This window comes from Lissotriton helveticus, chromosome 1_1, assembly GCF_964261635.1.
Source record: "Lissotriton helveticus chromosome 1_1, aLisHel1.1, whole genome shotgun sequence".
Lineage (NCBI taxonomy): Eukaryota > Metazoa > Chordata > Amphibia > Caudata > Salamandridae > Lissotriton > Lissotriton helveticus.
In genome coordinates this window covers 1,214,898,716-1,214,911,360 of record NC_136057.1, presented here as the reverse complement: position 1 = coordinate 1,214,911,360, position 12,645 = coordinate 1,214,898,716, and positions in this window count along the sequence as shown.

The following is a 12,645-nucleotide window of genomic DNA, read 5'->3' as shown; positions in this document are numbered from 1 at the left end:
ATCATCATCATCACATCTGAAAATGGTCCAGACCACTATTAAAAGCATGTTTGAATGCAACCACCCAATGGCACGTCTGTATAACGCAAAGCTGGCTAAATTGCTAACACTGGACCTTCTCCCTTTTTCTTTCGTGGAAGGGGTTGGTTTTCTAGAATTTGTAGCAACAGTCTGCCCTAAAAGGAAGGCTCCTAGACAGTCCTATTTTGCCAGAGTTGCGGTTCCAGCACTACATGAAGATGTGCTGGAAGTGATTGGGTCAGCTTTGCAGAAGAGTGCTGTTCACACTATCCACCTGACAACAGACATGTGGACCAGTTGTCAAGCCATGGATTGCATGTGCATCACTGCACACTGGGTCTCTTTTGCAGGGGTTAGAGAAAAGCTGTCTACAGGTGTTGACCATGCCACAATTTTTCAAGCAAGTCGGAAACATGCAACAGTAGCCATATTTGCCATGTAGAAATTTCTTACTGCATTAAACATTTTGGATGAGTTTAAGAGTAAGGTCTCTAAATGGCAGATGCCAAGAAGTCGCTTGATTGGTTATGTTTCCACGGATAATGGCAGTAATATAGTTAAGGCCATGCATGATGGTGGCTACTTCAGAGTGCCGCGTTTGGCGCACTGCATTAACATTATTGTTCAAGATTTCTTGAAAAGAGAAAACACAGTCAGCAAGTTACTGACCACCTGCCGAAGAATCTGCACACATTTCAGCCATTCTTTTCAGGCCTGTAAGGAGATGAGGATCATTCAACGTAGCCGTGGAGTGCCAGTCAAAGGACTCATCCAGGAGGTGGCAACACGTTGGAACTCAACCTTCTACATGCTTGAACGTCTGTTTGAGCAGTACTTGGTAATCAATGAGTACGTCAATAGCATTAACATACGGTCAGCTGCTATGAAAGACATGAGGCTAGAGCTGGAGGAATGGGACCTACTTAAAAGCCTGACAGACATGCTTCGTCTTTTTGAGGTCTTCACCCGTGAAGTCAGCAGGGAGGACTGTAGTTTGGGCACAGCTATCCCATTGTTGTTCATGCTAGAGCAACAACTGAAGGCCGTGTCTTCAATGTTCCGAGCTGATGTTCACAAACGAGATGCATATCGGTTGGCGGAGAGCTTATTAAGCCGCCAACTTGTCAATGAAAGGCTTAAAAAAATACATTCAGAACAACATTACATTTGTGCCACTATTCTGGATCCACGGTACAAAAAAGCACTGACCAGCAAAGTATTCATTCCTTTTGATGAAGAAGATGTTTCAAAGTACAAACATTGGCTAGCTGTGTCAGCCACTCGGTTCGAAAAAGAGTGGCAGGAAATTGAAGGAAACACCACAAGTACTACTGAAGCAGCAGGCCATCCGGCGTCAAGGTCCACTTCTGTGGCCGAAGGCAGTCCCTTTCCCTCACAGCCGTTGCCAACAGCAGCAACAGTATCCTTGTCATCATCACCTGCACCAGGCCCAGCCATAATATTGTCAGAAGCGGATTGGTTAACTCAGCAAGGGTTTGCTCACTCCAGTGTTGATGCAAAGGCAACACCCGGTACGCAAAGTGGAGTACCACCCAAGGAGGCCCTTGAGTGGATGGTGCAGGCCTATCTGGATGACCCAACAGAGGTCTACATTGATTGTGACCTATTGGTGTATTGGTATGGGAAAAGGCCTCACTGGGCACTGCTCAGCAGGCTGGCTATAAATTATTTGTCTTTCCCACTCGCAAGTGTGTCTTCAGAAGGAGTTTTCAGTGCTGCTGGTGCCATTGTCACTTCAAAAAGTACCCGCCTCTCACCCCAAAATGTGGAGAGGTTAACAATGATCAAGATGAATCAGCACTTCATATCACCAGATTACAAAATATGTGAATCCACGCAGGAAGAAGAGGATACCGACTTAGGTGACGGAAGCTCTTCTCTGTTAGCTGACCTACTCCATGTTCAATTCACAGAGTTTGAGGACGAGCTCTATTTCCCTGACAACTAGGCTTGAAAAACGTACTTTTTGTTTTCTTCTGTCCTTTTTGACTTTTATTTCTGTGTCTCTTTCTTTGATTTGCAACTTTTAGCACAACAAAACTTTAATCACAACAAATCCATCAGCAGCACTGTCTTCGTCTTATTTTCCATATTGAAGGTGCCGCTGTCTGCATTCCTGAAGTTTACAATTTTACAACTCAGTCATGCTCCTCTATCCTCCTCCTGACTCCCCCTATCCATTTCCCTCAAGGCAGATGGCAGGATTATGCAGAATCTAGAAACTGTCACTTCAGTCGGTACACAAGTCCCCTCAAAAGAAGTGGGACTGGAAAGACTCACTATGCTGACTGCACCTTCTGAAATTGACACAAGAGGCTGCCATGTGGCCCTTCACTTAAGAAAAAGATGATGACAAGTGGAACAGGTAATGAATGATGAGATGGCATGCAGTGGTTGACAACACTGGCTGTCTGGCTCTGATGAAAGTAATTGTTGTTTGTTTGTTGTGCATGGAGTGAATCCTATCGATGTGTTCTGTTATTATTATTTAATCTTGTACACACTAAATGTAACTCAAGTGTACTCTGTTACCTTGTTTAATATAAATTGTACATACCTTTGGGGGGTCCAGCCACTACGTTGCATTTTTCAATATGGAAAATGTCCTTGGACTCAGTGTGTAGACAACATTGAGTTTGCCAATAACATACCATGATGATGATGAGTCTTGATGATTAAAGTTACATAATATCTTTATTCTTTACACAGTCACTCACTGGGATGGATGGATCATCATCATTGTCGGTTTACGAAAGAAACATGGCCGTTTCGTGAGTGGCAAACAACAAGTAAACAAGTCAACAACAACCACAGCAGACCTAATTGTCTGTCTAGTCTTGGTATGGGAGTGGTCGAGCCAGTGTAGTGTATGCCAGAGACCAGACAGCAGTTCATGTAAAATTGTGGCTATGTGGCTTGCTGCATAAAAGTATATATGCTTGGTCTGTCTGTGTCAAAGAGGTATGCTACATCATCAGGTTGGTTCACTCAGTAGTGCCTGCCTTGACCGTCTGCGTGGCCCAGGCCTGCTGTGTGCAATTACTATCCTTGAAAAGGAGACTCAGAGTACGCACTTTAGAAATGATGTCTGTAAGATTATACTGTCGCCTCTGAAAGTGTTATTTTTGCACTACACAACATACCTTATATTTTTTCTCAGTGCTGTTTTAATATCCCTTTCTGTTTTTCCATCAACAATTGCAGGCTGGCTTTTTACATTGTGCCATGGGAACAACATCAATCCTCAATTCCGCATCTGTCAGGCAGGCAGTGGACAGTGTGTCTGGTCACCAAGATTGATCGACGGAGCGTCATATGGAATGGAGGAGTACCGGAAATAAGAGGAATGGCTGGATGCATGCAACTTCCCAAATTGAACAGGACAACAACAACATACAGTTACAGTATCCTCTTCACTTCTCCTTATCTTTTAAATAACTTATTGTTGTGAACTTCTAGGAGTGCGACTCTTTGCTTCAAATTCATCCCTACAGCTATTTCATAACTTTCTTTGCTATTTTTAAAACTAATGTATTGTACTACTAAGTCATTCTCTTTCTGAGTGAAATTGCGTAATTACAGCAGCCCTGTACTGTCTAATAGTTTAGTACTACTTAGTAAGTTGTGGTTAGTACTACTTTTCAGTAACCGAACTATCCATTTAGCAAACAACTTCATGCATGCACTTCCTTTATGTCCCTTAAAAGATTTATGGATATCTTCGTATCCAAAGATTTGGTTTTCTTCATTTGTTGTTTGACCATGCTGTGTTTTTTTTCCTCTCTCCACAAAACTTTCCCCAAAAACCCCATTCCCATCCAATTTTCAAACCCTAACCCTCTTCCCCCGGGATGTGTGGTTTTCATTGAGGTGTGACTAAATGACAGCAATAATTCCACACACTTGCTGGGGAGGACAAGGTGCAAGCAACCTCCTCAAATACATTTTAAGGCAGCTAGATGAATCCTAGGATATTGTAATTCTGCTTAAAAAAACACCAATGAGTATTTTCAAATCAATTCTGAATTTCATGCCCACCATCGATTGGATCCATCATCAACATCATCCTCCTACATGTCAAGACTTGTTACGGTGCTGTGTCACTGTTCTTATTGTAGCCATAATCATCCATGCACATTTTTTTTCCCATACTTATCTTCAGCATTGCTTAGGCTACAAATATACTGTTCCTTCTAATACTCCTCTCAGGCCACTCAATGTCTCATTTTTTCCTTTGTTTTTCATATGCTCCTACTGCTAGTGTGGTACCACTCCTACTACCACCAGAACAATGGAATTTCTGTCCTGGATGGATTTCATGGGCAACCGTAATCGCCATTTTCCATGCTGCCAGCGCTGTGCCTAGCTTCATTCTCAAACACAAATCACAGGTAAGATAAGCATTTTGGGGAGGTAGAATATTGGGCTAGGACTCGGAGGAGAGGAGAGACTGACAGTAGTACTAGTAAAGTACTAGTAGGCCAATTGAATTCACTAACTCTGTTAATGGCACTTTTGTACATTTTTGGACGTTTTAAATAATTCATGCTGGTAAGTTTGAGGAAACCAAACGTGCAGTAACCCCCGCCCACCACCCCACAAAGTAATATGAATGCGTACACTATGTTGAAGTATGTAAAATAAATAATTATATATTCACCCTAACAAAAATAAACTAGTCCAAAGACCCAAACCACCCCCTCCCTAACCCCAACAAATGTCCATTTCAATGTCCCGCAAAAAGTCCCTCAGAATCCCCAACTCCCAATTCCCACCCCCCGACAGTCTTTAAAAAAGGGGCAAGGGACACAGTCAATTCCGGCGGTGTCCTGTGGACAGGTGGTCCCGCAGCTCTTTGCGGCAGTCCTGGAGCTGGTGCTTCTGCTTCTCCACTGTGCGCTCCAGGTAGTCCACTCAGCGGCGTAGCCGGCACAGGCGTGCCATCCAGGCTCTGGGGGGGCAGCTGCTGGTTTTGTTGCAGTTGAGCGGCGGTGGCGGGAGGCTGTCGGACCACGGCTCCTTACTGGAGGCTGCTGGCTGGTGGACCCGGGGGCACTGGAGGAGGATGCAGCTGTTACCGCCTCCTCCTCCTGTTCCCGAGCCCACAGCCGGCGATATTCTGCACAAATGGCATCCAGCTGTCCAGGCCCTGGCCCAGACAGCCATCTCCTTTCTGGTGATCATTTGTGGAGCATCTATATGAAGAAAGAAAGAAAAATACTGTAACCAATACTCTTTAACAATAACACACAATAATTCAACAGAAAGTTGTCTCACAGTAACACTGGCCACTTGCAAGCACAGTATAACATTTTGGCATGTATCTTTTCGCCGTCTTTGTAGGCCTGTAACATTAGTGGGAGATTCAGGAATTCTACTAGCAGCACTATGGACTCACTACATAGTCAGAGAGTCAGATAGTACACCAGTCTTCTTTTTTTCTCTAGTTTTGCGAACGAAATTACTTGTACATGAACTTGTGGTAGCTGACATAATGCCAGCTCAGTCAGCTTGCACCCAAGAAAAACAGACACAAGCCTTGATGACGCAGACTCGCATTACTTTAAGCAGTACATGCAGGTGGAGATAGGTAAGCTCTTACTTTTCTATAGGGGTGGCACTGGCCATACTCGGTTACATCAAGGGCTACTGCTCAATGTAATTTAAATTTCGCACTGCCCCCCCGGCCTTCAGTACTACAAAAGGATAAATGAAGATTATTCATTTCTCATCATGTATCCAGCCGATCACATTAGCTTTGCTTATATGATGGATGACTTTAGGTGCTTTGTTGTGATAGATTGAGTGAACAACAGCGATAATCCACCCACGATTAACACAGCTGAAAGAAAATTATTAACATAGGGAGTGAGTGTGGTACACATAATTGCCGGAGGAAGGGACTTGACTTGATATAATGTCAACTATACAATACATACACAATATATGCTGTGCTTGCAAAGTAAACTACTGTACTGTTAGTCAAGGGAGAATTTCTGAACATTCACAACTTCTAGTATTTGGATTTCCTCTGCTTTGCTACTCTGGCACGGACATGCTGTTCAAACAAAGTAACACTCTTCATCCACTGAGCGTCTGCTCTACATACACCTCTGCTATCTATGAGAAAGAAGATACCATCCATGCTTCCAAAGTAAACGTCTATCATTCTTCTTAATGTCTCAACTGTACCAACTTTACTTTTTCTCAACAACCAACTAACACCCTTTTTATTTTATTGGGTAAACCACCGTCTTGACTTCTATTTCAGTTTCACCCAAATTATATATTGCAATGCACACAACACATGCATTTTCTGATTCACCCACACAGGCAGTCATCTTTTCTTTCTCCTCCAACCATCCTTGCTTCAAGCAGCCATGCATCTGATTCCTTCCTATCAGCCACCTCTGCATGCATTCAAAAACATGTATCATTCTTTACAGTCATAAATGTTACGACTCGCTCGTCCTTCCTTACACCCTTCTTTCCCTTTTAGTTCATCACATCCCTCAAGTTCATCTGATCTGACTTGGTTTCACGATAAAAGTTTCACAGCTGAGTTGAAGTCAAATAGAGGGGGCCATTGCTTACTCGAGAACTACCGCCGCTAATGCTATGGCTAAGTCAAGGGTGCCTGTCTTCTCCATGATTGGCAAAAATGTAGTTCTAAATTAGTAACTGTTCATAACAGTACAGTGTACTTCTACTAGTGTACTGTCTACTGTACAGTACATCATACACCCCTTTGCGAGCCTAATCTAAAATGTTAATAAGTAAGGAGTATAATTACTTACCACTGTCCGCCGCTGCTGAGGCATCCCCCGCAGCAGCTCCTCCTGGTGGCACTTGTGGCAACGCCGTATCCGCCCCTGGAGTGGACCCCTCCGCACTGCTGGCCCCAGCATTGGTGGTGGGAAGTGCCGCATCCGATGTTGTGATGACGCCTAGAAAAAACATGTCATATTTTTGGATGCCATACACCACCCCCTATTTCGTCTCGTAATGGAAGAGAAAATGTTAATACATAAAGAATTTTTAATTATTGGGACTGAAAAAAAGTCACAGTTTTGGGAAGGGTGTTAACTTATATGCTTAGCCATAACATGCAACACTTTTTGGCACAACTGATGAATGCTTGCTTTTGAACGTGCAACATTTTTCTAATTACAGACAGAACCACCTACTCCTCATCACCACCAGGAGGACTTGAAGTTCAAACAAAGTGAGGGCTCCCGAGTCCCGCACAGTTACTATTAATAATTAGATGTGTTAAGTTGAAGTATATACTAGGGAAGGGTGTTTAAACTTTAACGTCATCTATCACCACTACTCGCTGGGAATACTGCGCTATTAAAAATAAAGAAATTGTCTTTTTATTTCTTATTTGAAAACAAAACTTTAAAACTAAAAAACACTGTGTGGTTTTTGTTCATGAGTGAGTGAGCGGAAGGGTTTGCAGTTGCGCTACTGCACTTTGCAAGCATGCTTCCGTGACTCTGATAGGTCGGGACTCTATAGTCTTCTTCTGTTCTTCTGGGTCATATAATCATTGGTCAGACACACTAGATAGTCGGTCAGGGGATTGTAGGTTCAACTTCTGTTCTGACTGAGGTATGTGGAAAGTCGAACTGCACCTATCATCAACAATGTCCTATTTCTCTTGTCCATACTTCTGTATGTGCAGAATAGTCCCTGAAACACTAGCGGTATGGTATGTGCTACTATCAAATCAAAAAGCCAACTACTAGCTTATTCTTGGTGGACATTGACATTTTGTTGTTGGAAATTGTCAAAGCACTAACATTAAGAAGACCGGAATAGACAGCAAGGGCAACCCAGAGGACTGCACTCAGTCCCTCTAGAGCTATTGCTGGATCAGAGTTTTGTTTAACACCGTTTGCCGACTGGGCGAGCTTTGCTACCTAAACAGACCGACTCATAATAATAGTAAATAGTAGTAGCACAAAGAGTGATGGTAGAGGCAGGATAAGAATGTAGAAACAGTCTAAAAGAAGATCAAAGACTATTTTGGTCCTGTTCCCGGTCAAGGACGTCCGACCACCGGTGCGTTGCTTGGTTGTAGGTGCGCCGGACCCCTGACTCCCTACGCATGGCCCGGCACACCTTATCCCAGAGCTGGCGACGCTCCCGGAGGCCATACCCTGAACCGGGCCTGCCCCCTGCTGCCACGGTCTTCGGGAGGTGGCGCTGATCATAAAAGATAAGTGCGGCTACCTCCACCGCGCTGAAAAGCTCCCAGGTCAATACATCCTCCCCCCTTATTTGCCCACAAGGGAGCTGGGTACGGGGTGTGGGACCCTTGCCCTTGTTCTTCCCGGCTCCCTTTGTCATGGTCCTGGAGAGGAATGGAAATAATAGAAAGAGAATTGGGAAAAAGTAAATAAAAGAAAAGAGTTAAAAAAGTAGTTTTAAAGTAACCAAAAGTAGAAAAAAATCACAAAATATAGATGTAGAAAAAGAGAAGGATAGATAATGAGTAAAAAAGATAAAAAAATTAGGGGAGGATTGAAAAAGCATGCCCAGAACCATAGCAATGAATGAAAAACAAGATGGCCGCACCCTTTGAGGACCGCGTGGGTAAGTTTGCTCGAAATTTCCCCCGCGAGCACGCAAAAACGCACGCGACCACGTAATCACACCCCGCGCACAATGCGAGAATGCAACTAGCACCCGGAAACGGAAATACGCAACAAGATGGCCACGCCCATGTACGACCGCATGGGTAACTTCACGGTCGGCGCGCTGAAAGCGGCCCGCGAACACGCAAAGCGCCCCGCAAACACGCAAAAAAAATACGCAAATTCGCACAAATTCGTGGATTATGCGGACCGAGAATTCGCTTTTACACGAATTCGGATACCGCAAATTCGCAAATTTTGCCCATATTTACTTGGGGGTGCCCCATAGGGAGAGGGGATGCAGCATTGACTACAGGGGTCAAACCAGGTTACACCAAAATTATTCCTTTAGGCGAGAACAGATGACTGCGGGGCTGCGAGACACACCACTTGGTGTTTGGCAGCCTCTCACTGTATGGGCTGTCAATTTGGACTCCAACTGCCAGCATGCCTTTGGTCTTGAGGAATCATGGGAAGCATCACAGCTGCTAGCGGAGGCGGGGAGTACGCATCAAGTAAATGGGAGTGGCCAGAGATTGCCACAGGACTTTAAAAACAATCCCCAGGTGTGAGGCTCTGTTTGGAAACTGGAACCGGCACTGATGAAAGCACGATTGCTGAAAAGCGTCTGCCTGATTTTTCCTGGACTGTTTTGAATCTCTGCTGTATTTATGGTGGAATAAACCCTGGTGTGTGTCCCAGCATATGTCAGGCTTATTCTTTTCTTTTTGAGTGGGCATTTGGTTCATATATATATATATATATATTACCTACTGGCTGTCGCCAGTAGGTATATATAGTTAGGATTTTTTCTCTATGGGATTTTTGAAAATTCTATGTCTAATAACTTTGGCGTTTGTGGACGGACTTGGCTGAAATTTTCTGGAAAATGGAACATTTTGTTTCTGAGCAGCCCCTGGAAATTTGGGGGGGGGTTCGTCAAGGGGGGGCCGAGAAAAAAGGGGGGTCCCAAAACGTGTTTTTAACATTGAGTTTTCCATAGGGCGGTTGGCCTCACTTTTAGCCCGAACGGCTGAATGGATTTCCACGAAACTTGGCAAAATTGTAGGGACTGGTAGCCCGATGTGCCTTTGCTAGGTCTCAATATATGTGCTTCAGTGGATTTTGAGAAATTAACGTTTAAAAAAAGATATATATCTGTTAGCGCGCTCTGGGCAGCGCTCCGGTTCGCGGACTTTACGCGTAACGGAACTTCGCGAAGCGAAGCTGATTGGCTCTCCGGTGTCTGTCAACATTCTAAACAGTCCGGAGCGGCCGCCATCTTGTCTCTCAGTAGGATCGAGAGACAAGAGGAGGCCAAAACAAAGGGGGAAATGACCATAAGGGGGCATAGTAGATCCTCCCTGACCCCCTAGGTTTAATGTGGAGGCTTTAAAAGGGCCCCGCGGGGCAAAAAAAAAAAATTTTTTGCTTGTTTTTTTTGCGTGGGAGCGCCCGGTTCGCGAACCGGGAAGCGTTCTGGGCAGCGTACTATAAGGAAAAAAGAATGATAGACTTTTCAAATACTGTATGTTAATTGATTGTTGGTTTTGTTGATTATTTTTTAATTTTTTTATTTTTTAAGCAATTATTTATTATTGTGATTGTGTTTCAAAATTTAATAACATTTCTAACATTTAACTAGTTTATGAATTACATATAAAAATGATTAAAGACTCAAACAATTTTTTAATATTACATACAATTTTATTTTTCGGATTGTTTTTCAAAATTTAATAGAACGTCTAGCATTTGACTGTCCGATATGTCCTCTTGTTGAGTGAACATAAGTTCCCACATTTGACCGTCATCATAATGAAGTAAATGATCCACAGATTCTACACATTCAACTAATTCATGGTCCCGTGATTCATCCATGAAATCTGAGTCATCATTGTCCTCAATATCTTTTTCTGTGTTGTTCTCCAGAACAATTTCGAAGGAAACATTCTGCTCACCTTCCATTTTATTGCTGTAATTTGCATAAAAATAAATATATCAGTAGAGATAGGGCACTGTTGGGTTTAAGTTCAGACAGGTACTTGTGAGTTTATAACAGAGAAGTAATCTATGGGCACTGTATGGTTTCAGGCGTGAAGTAGTACTATTAAAAAGTGCCTGTGAAGAAGCCTAAGTAAATTCATAATTATACCACAGAAACCTAAATCAATCCATAATTATAATAAAGAAGCCTTTCTCAATGTCTAACTCTTACAGAGGGATAGTATATAACTATCTGAAAATGTTTTCAAATTTATAAAATAATATCTCACCTTCTAAAAAGAAGTTTAAGTTGTGAGTGAAAATGATCTTGCAATGTAGTTCAGGAAGTAGTAGTCAAAATGTGTTTCTCTCTCTTCCTTTATATATATTCAGGTACATAGCCAATCAAATGTCAGGTAAAAAAAGTAGAAAATGAAAGTAACATTTTAATTGGTTGTCAATTCCAACACTTCAGATGTGTTTTGTGAAGTAATTTACCTCAGGGTATTTAGAGAGGTCTACAGGCTAAATGGTTAAATGGAATTTCAATCAAATTTGTGAAAATGGTAGGCATTGGTATGTAGTATGAGCTAATCTATATTTGGTGAAATTGTCTCCAGTCGCTTTTCTGTAAACTACTTTCCCATCTTTTTTGATGGTGCGCTTCCCAGGGAGCGACCCGGTACGCGAACTGGTGAGCGCCCCGGTTTGCGAACCTTAAGCGTTACGGGAGTCCACCATTTTGTGTTTCGGTCGAATTAAGATACAAGATGGAGGGCAAATAATGTTCAGAATGGGTAGAAGGGGGCACGGTAGACTTATCTTGACCCCCTAGGTTTTCTGAGGGTGGCTGAGGAGGCCCATATGTGCGAAAAAAAAAACATTTTTTTTAAAATTTAGCGAGGTTAGCTCACGGTTCGCGTACCGGGAAGCGCCCCAGGGAGCGTACTTTGTTGAAAATTAGTGAAAAAAGTTAGAGTAAAATAATAATTGTGAGTGATCAGATGTAGGGTAGCTCTGAGAAGAGCTTTTGGGTTTATGGTACATTTAGGTACTTATAAGTAGGTACCAATGCACAGTCTTAAATTCAGAATGAAAATTCTGTTGCCCTCATCTGAGAAGTGAACTCCATCTCCTCTGTAGATATCTTGCATGTAGTAACGCAAGTTATTGTTGTACAGGGAGCCCATTCCATGGTCTCTCATGTAAGCTGAAACAGATTTGTTTACATGCTTCCTCGACTTCTCAATTTGTGGACAAAATTGGTTTGACCACCTCCATTTCTGTCTTTGGCATATATTTGAATATACCAAGGCAGTCTGAGGAAAAAGTGCCATCAATTGCTCAAAGGTGTCCTTTAAAAGCATTTCCAGACCTACCCCAGTCAAAGTGCCCAAATCATTACCTCCACAGTGCACAATTAACAGGTCAGGTTTTGGCAAATGCATAAAGGTTTTCACCAATGGTATCAATTGGTGACATTTTAATCCTCTGTGGCCAAACCACTTAATTTCCACATCTTGTAAATTGAGGTTAGGTAAATTCCTGTTCTCAGCATACCTCTGAGCCCAATAGATGTAACTATGTCCAACAATCCAGACAGAAAACATGGTGCGAGAAGGTTCTCCTGCAGTCAGATGAAGTGTGGCAATGAAATGGCAGTTGAAAAAATAAGAGTTTAAAATGAAAAAAACTGTGGAGTTTCTGTGTTAATGAAGCAGTAACAGTGATTGGTGGATTTTGATTGCTGAAAACAGAAAGTTAGGGTGCATGGATGAGTTGTTTGAAAGATGTATTTTGAGTGGTCAAGAAAAAATCATTAAATGAAAGAATGCACTGGATATGAGGTGCACTGAGAGTTCAGAGTTCAATTGCAACATTGTTGTGTGAACTTGCAAACACCAGAAGTCTTCCAAGAGGTGGTTGCCATGCAGAAAAGGCATGAAATGGCAGAGGGGGGAAGGGTTTTCATTTGAAA